Raw genomic sequence first — 6,242 nt, 5'->3', positions numbered from 1 at the left:
ATATATATATATATATATATCAAATAATTAGATAAGAAATCCAATATTTCAAAGAAATAAATAGTGAAAGGAAAAAGTAATCTTACGGGTCTCAGCCAACTCTCTAGCTACAACCTCAAAGCTTATCATTGAAAAGATTGCCAAAAAAATGCCAAGAAATAAAAATGCCTTGGAACCCATCATTTTTTTTCTTCAAAGCTTAGTTATATTAATTAAAGGATGAAGAAATTGATGCAAACATTGGGTTATATTTATAATATAAGAATTGAATGTATTGGAGATTGATAAACTGTCACTTATCACTTATCTTGACCAACTGCCATGCCATATAATTGATTATATTTTCTTCGTTTTAATTTATTTTTATATTTTTTTAATTGAACGTAGTATGGGACCACAATATTTATCTACATTTACATTTGTGATGTACACTAAATAAAATAAATTTTAATAGTTAAAAATAAAATAAGCATATATTATTTAATTATAATTAAATAATACTTTCTCCGTTTATTTTTACTTGTCGTTGTTTGACTTGGTACACCCTTAAGAAAACAATTACTGATATATGTATTTTATCAAACTATTCCTATTAAATGTTGTTTAGTATTAGGTCTTGAAAAATGATATGTAGAATAAGTATTTAATGTCGAGGGTAAAACATGGAAAAAATTAATTGTCTTTTTTTGATAGGTCAAAAGTGACAAGTAAAAATAAAAGTCTATCTTAGAAATAAGTGACAAGTAAAAGCAATAGAGGGAGTAATAAATATTTTGATAAACACATATTTTATCCTATGATGGGAGTGAATCTCAAACAAAAGATGAAATGTTTTTGTTAAATATAATTTTACTACTTAACTAAAATCTCTAAGAGTAATAAAGAACTAAAAATTATGATTAAGTTTATCATAATGTAAATTTGTACATATTTTTTACGTAAATTTGTTTTTCTCAAGTTCTTTTGTTTTTGGGAAAAATTTGAATAAATGCAAACTACTACTCTAATACTAATAAAAGAACTTAAATATCTTTACTTACACAAACTGCTATAACTATAAAGAATTCGAAAACACGTTTTGAAATACGTAAATTTTAGAAGTTCCCTAAATCGATTCTAATTGCTAAGAAAATCTTTATTGCGTAAGTTTTCTACTTCATATATTTGAAGTATTGCTATCATTTTTGGTGGTAGGTGATCGATAAGTATCTTATATCTTTAATTATACGTTTTAAATTTAAAATATTTGAGATAAGATTACTTTTGATAGACAGCACTTGAACCCTAAAGTGGGACATTCCTGTTAGAGCCAAAAGTAGAGTTGGGACGTCGGATTTATCTTGAATCTAATATTTTTTATGTGAAGCAAAAACTTCATAAATAAGAATTTATTAAAATTGCAACAAATGAGATATCTAAATTCATAACTTTAAAAATACAATTAGCTCAATGCTAAGATCCTTGACCGTTCAACTCATAAAGTTTAAATTTCAAATTTGTCTCTATTTGTTATGTTAATTTGAATCAATTCATTTGCTTAAATGTGTTCATAGAACACATCTAAGTAACCAAAGTCGCTTACGTACATGCACTTACAAATTAACCAATCTAAAAACATAGATTTGATAGTAATTACTCCCTCCACTCCATATTAATTGAATTTTTTAGGTGTTTCACACCCTTTAAGAAAAATAGATTAAGACATAAATTGAACATAGTTTTCCATTTTTAACTTTATTAATTATTGTCAAATTTCTAATTAAAATAACTAAATATTAATTAATCACTAATTCCATTATTAACTAATTAAGGGCAAAATTGGAAGAACACTCTAAATCTAGTCTTGAAAACTGAATAATTAAGTTAATTTAAAAAATGAAAAATGACTCAACAATCCAATTAATATGAAATGGAGGGAGTATCAAACAACACTAAGGACTCATTTGGATGTGATATAGAATCATAATTTCAAATCAAATTAATTTGAAATTGAAATTTTGTTTGGACATTTAATTTGAATTTCTCAAATTGTATTTTATTTTTTTTGTATACAATTCAGCAAAAATTCAGCAAAAGTGAATGTGCCCAAATTAATTTATTGTGTTCTGTAATTAAAAATTATATTTATGTGATTTTTTTGACAGGAAAACATAGACTTCACAGTAAAATAATATATAAATTTATCTTTTGGAGAAGTGAAGAGATAATAGTGATACAAAACTAAAATGTAAAGCTAGATGAGGGATGAAACAGCAAAAATTGGTTTCCATGTTACAAGCAAAGCAACCAACAAAGCCATTAAATTATATGCCCTTCAAGGGTTAGCTCATCATTAAATGTTGAGAGCTCTAATTAACCACACTTGACTTTGATAAAACCCAAAAATTGAAAAAGAAAACACTTAAAAGAAATTAATCCCAGAAAGAGACTTGTACAATTAAAACACAAGCCGCCTTCTGACTAATTGGATGGTAGACCATTGAAAAACCCCATTCTAGTCTCCAGTGCTAATATTATCTTCTTCCTTGGACCCTGAAACAACCAAAATGGAATAAAGCTTTCGATCAGCACGTAATAGAAAAGACCGCTGCCCGTGCCATGATTCCTCAAAATCTTGAACAATTATACACCCTTCACGCCTCTGTGACCCCACCCCCCAACCCAATTGGAAAAAAAAAACAGAATATTGAGTTTAAGAAATGACAGGACTTTAGATATGTAAATAAACTATAGATGTGTGTGCGTGTGTGTGAAGTACCACAAATATCATTTTAAATGAATAATGGTGAGAGGAGTTCAACATGACTTTTTATTTTCTCTCTTTATAAGACAATGAACTTTTACATCAAGTGAATCGCAACAAGACATGTCATTAAGAAATAGTTTCCAAAATGAGAAATGTGTCATCTTTCTAGAGAAGACTAAAAGGTAAAGTGTCACATAAAATGGGACAAAGGGAGTAAACTAAAAAACAAAGAAATGAACAGAATAAAAGGTTACGGAGGTTTTTCACTGAAAGTCCAAGCTATCACCACGTGGTCAGGGTTGACTCTGAAATGCAAATCCAAAGATGTCCTACTCAAGAATCCTTTGGCCTAACCCTTGAAAAACCTAATCTCTCGAATCAGTATGATTATCAAGACAGTCAAACTTAAGAAGCTTCCAAGAAACACTTGTTGAAAAATTTCTTATCAAAAACAATTCCTACTGAATCAAACCCTCTTCATTAAGATTTTTCTTCTCATTCATAACCAAAAAATTAACAAGAAAATGAAAAACAGAAAGTCACAATCTTCAAATGAATTCTCATACAAAATTATGATACTTACCATTGGTATTCCTATAGCTTTGAGATCTTCATCTGTCATGTGCACAAGAGCAGCCATATCAACCTGCAAGAAAAGAACAGGGAAAAGGTGAAATGCTGCAGGACTCCAAACTAAATTAAGAAGGAAAGAGCAGCAGTGATTTACATACTTCTTCAGCTTGAAATGTAATAGCATACTTCTCAAGACCCAATGACTGTAGAAAATTATCCACTGATTCCGCCTGCACCAAATGTATAAACCTTTATATATAAGAGCAGTCCACAGTGTACGCTGGAATAGCAAATGAGCATGCTTGAGTAGTTTTCACCCATTTTTGTTAATTATGTGATTAGCTGATAACATCAGGGTAAAGAACCAGAGTCCTGAGACGAGTAGAATGAGCACCGACAAGCACAACCACCGATTACACAGTAGTAAGAAATGCAGATCAGAAGGTCTAATTGCACATGAAAAATTAAAGAAGCTAAAGAAATATGGGATGTGCAGATCAAATGCAATAAGCTCACCACACATGATCTCACTAAACAGCATTAAGGTAGCAATGAAAATGCTGCAAAACATGTGAAAGTGTGTTGAAAGACGTTGAATGGTAAGACTAGAAAGAAATCATAGGATCTATATGAAGTCTTATAGATAACAATAACAGTTCTAGTTTAATTCCTGTTTCTACTGTAAACCAGCACAGACGAAAGTGGAGTTGCCGAATGCGAGCATGAAAGGTGTGGGATTTGACTAGACCATGAAATTCACAAACGAGTTGGGGATAAACTTTGGACATAAGTTCACACCTGTGGTGCATGCCACAATGTTGTTAAAAGTTGGACTTAATAACAGAGACGTAACCTTCAAGGTAAGTGCAGTGTACATTGAGCACTTAGGTTTAGAAAACACTTAATAGACCCAAGTCATGCACCAAGATGCCCACCTGATGAGGGTAGCATGAAATAATGAATATAACTAACAAACAGGCAAAGCACCAAAGGTCATGGCCTCGAGGTCGACGGCAATAAAGTGGATGAAAACCAAGGGAGACAGCTTTTAGTGATTTCTTCCCATATGCCAAAGCCTTGGTGGGGGAGATTTACTTGATATCTGCATCATGGGAAGGTAGCAGGTATCTAGTAGAATAGTGTAGGCATGTGAAACTGGCCAGGACACCACTGTTCTGAAAAAAATTGAATCTACTTGACAAAATGATATATTAGTGATTGTAAATAGTAAATTTAAAATGTAGCATGACAAAATTTATTCATTAATTTAAATTAGACAATTAAATAGTACTTTTGGATCAGAATCAGTGATTTTTGTGATTTCTGGACTAGATTGACATGATTTTTATTTTTTTTGAAACTGGTAATATTGTATTCCTCAGCATTAAGGGCTATGTTGGCCACCTCCAAAAGTGTTAGTTACATAGAAAAACCAACAAAAAAAACAGGACTACTTACNGAAGGTAGCAGGTATCTAGTAGAATAGTGTAGGCATGTGAAACTGTCCAGGACACCACTGTTCTGAAAAAAATTGAATCTACTTGACAAAATGATATATTAATGATTGTAAATAGTAAATTTAAAATGTAGCATGACAAAATTTATACATTAATTTAAATTAGACAATTAAATAGTACTTTTGGATCAGAATCAGTGATTTTTGTGATTTCTGGACTAGATTGACATGATTTTTATTTCAAATATTTCTTCCCAATGCAGGCTTTTCCATATATAATTGTTGTTTGTAATCAAGGACAACTTTATGTATGTATTGCTTCCTTTATGTGCAAACTCCATGAGATACAAAAAGTACTAGGTCGTCAGTCCATGGTACTCTTTCCAAACTATGATAGGCTTTTATATTTTCTGAAAGAAAATTTCAGTAAATTTTGCTCCAAACAAAAAAACACTACGTCAATCCCTAGGAAATAGACCACATTAAATTTCAGCTTGAGGATGCCACCTGCATAAAACCACTTTATCAAGGAAATAGGGAGGAAATGTGGAGGGATAGAAACGGAAGAAGATACTCTTCTAAAACATCACCTGAAATAGGCCAGAATTAAGGTAAAAAGGTTCTCTCGAGAAGAATCCGAGTAGTGTCGAGATCGAGCAGAGCTTTGAAATGCAGATATGGTGTGAAAGCCCTCCGGTGATGCAAGTCACTGGGCCAGATGAAGGCAATTTCAACCAGAACCCTAATCACTATTTTGGAGAAGTTTCACAGTGTTTTGGAGATAGTAAGAGACTCACACCCTATTCTGATGAAAGGTGTGTCGAAATCAGTTTTTGTAGGAGATAAAGAGTTAAATTCAGGGGCGAATCTAGGATTTCTAGATCATGGGTGCACCACTAAGAAAAAATTAGGAAGTGGGAACTGATACCTAGCCCTCAAAACCTTTTATGCTTTGACAATTCAGAGGCAAACCTATAATTTCTTGAGCATGGGTGCACCACTAAAAAAAAAAGGAAACAATGTATTAAGTGGGAATTGATCCTTAGTCCTCATGGTGAAAAACTCAACATCCAACTAAGTGCACCTTTTGGCCTTCTTGTAGCATGGGTGCCAGAATATTATATTATACCAGTTTTAAAACATATATACATAAAATACCTTATTTTACGGAGACAAAATGGATTCACGTGGCCATATTTTGCATATAAATTAGCCCCTAGAGTTGATGACCAAGTGACAAGGCATGGGGAAGTCCCCTTTTTGAATCTGGCCAGTGGCCAACACCATAGGGTGAGGAGTATATCTGACTTCAACATTTCCCAGAAAGCAATGAAGAATGACATTGGGAATCCATCAGGGCCTGGGGCCTTATCAATGGCACACTGTTTAAGCCCCTCTAATATTTCATCCTCTTCAAGTTGTCTTTCCGGCCACACCTTCTCTTCAGTGGAGATCCTGGTATTCCCT

The 6,242-nt window shown here is 32.4% G+C and overlaps 1 long non-coding RNA gene across 1 annotated transcript; it reads right to left on the bottom strand.

Moving 5' to 3' along the window:
* Nucleotides 1-2,491: 2,491 nt before the first annotated feature.
* Nucleotides 2,492-3,649, bottom strand: LOC125870871 (uncharacterized). The gene is made up of 3 exons (XR_007446951.1): nt 3,478-3,649; nt 3,330-3,392; nt 2,492-2,532 (listed from the first exon to the last, which is right to left on the bottom strand). It is a non-coding gene; the product is annotated as an uncharacterized LOC125870871 (long non-coding RNA).
* Between the last annotated feature and the right edge of the window lie 2,593 nt (nt 3,650-6,242).

This window comes from Solanum stenotomum, chromosome 7 (genome assembly GCF_019186545.1).
Source record: "Solanum stenotomum isolate F172 chromosome 7, ASM1918654v1, whole genome shotgun sequence".
In the NCBI taxonomy this organism is placed as follows: domain Eukaryota; kingdom Viridiplantae; phylum Streptophyta; class Magnoliopsida; order Solanales; family Solanaceae; genus Solanum; species Solanum stenotomum.
This window is presented reverse-complemented; position numbering and strand designations above follow the sequence as displayed.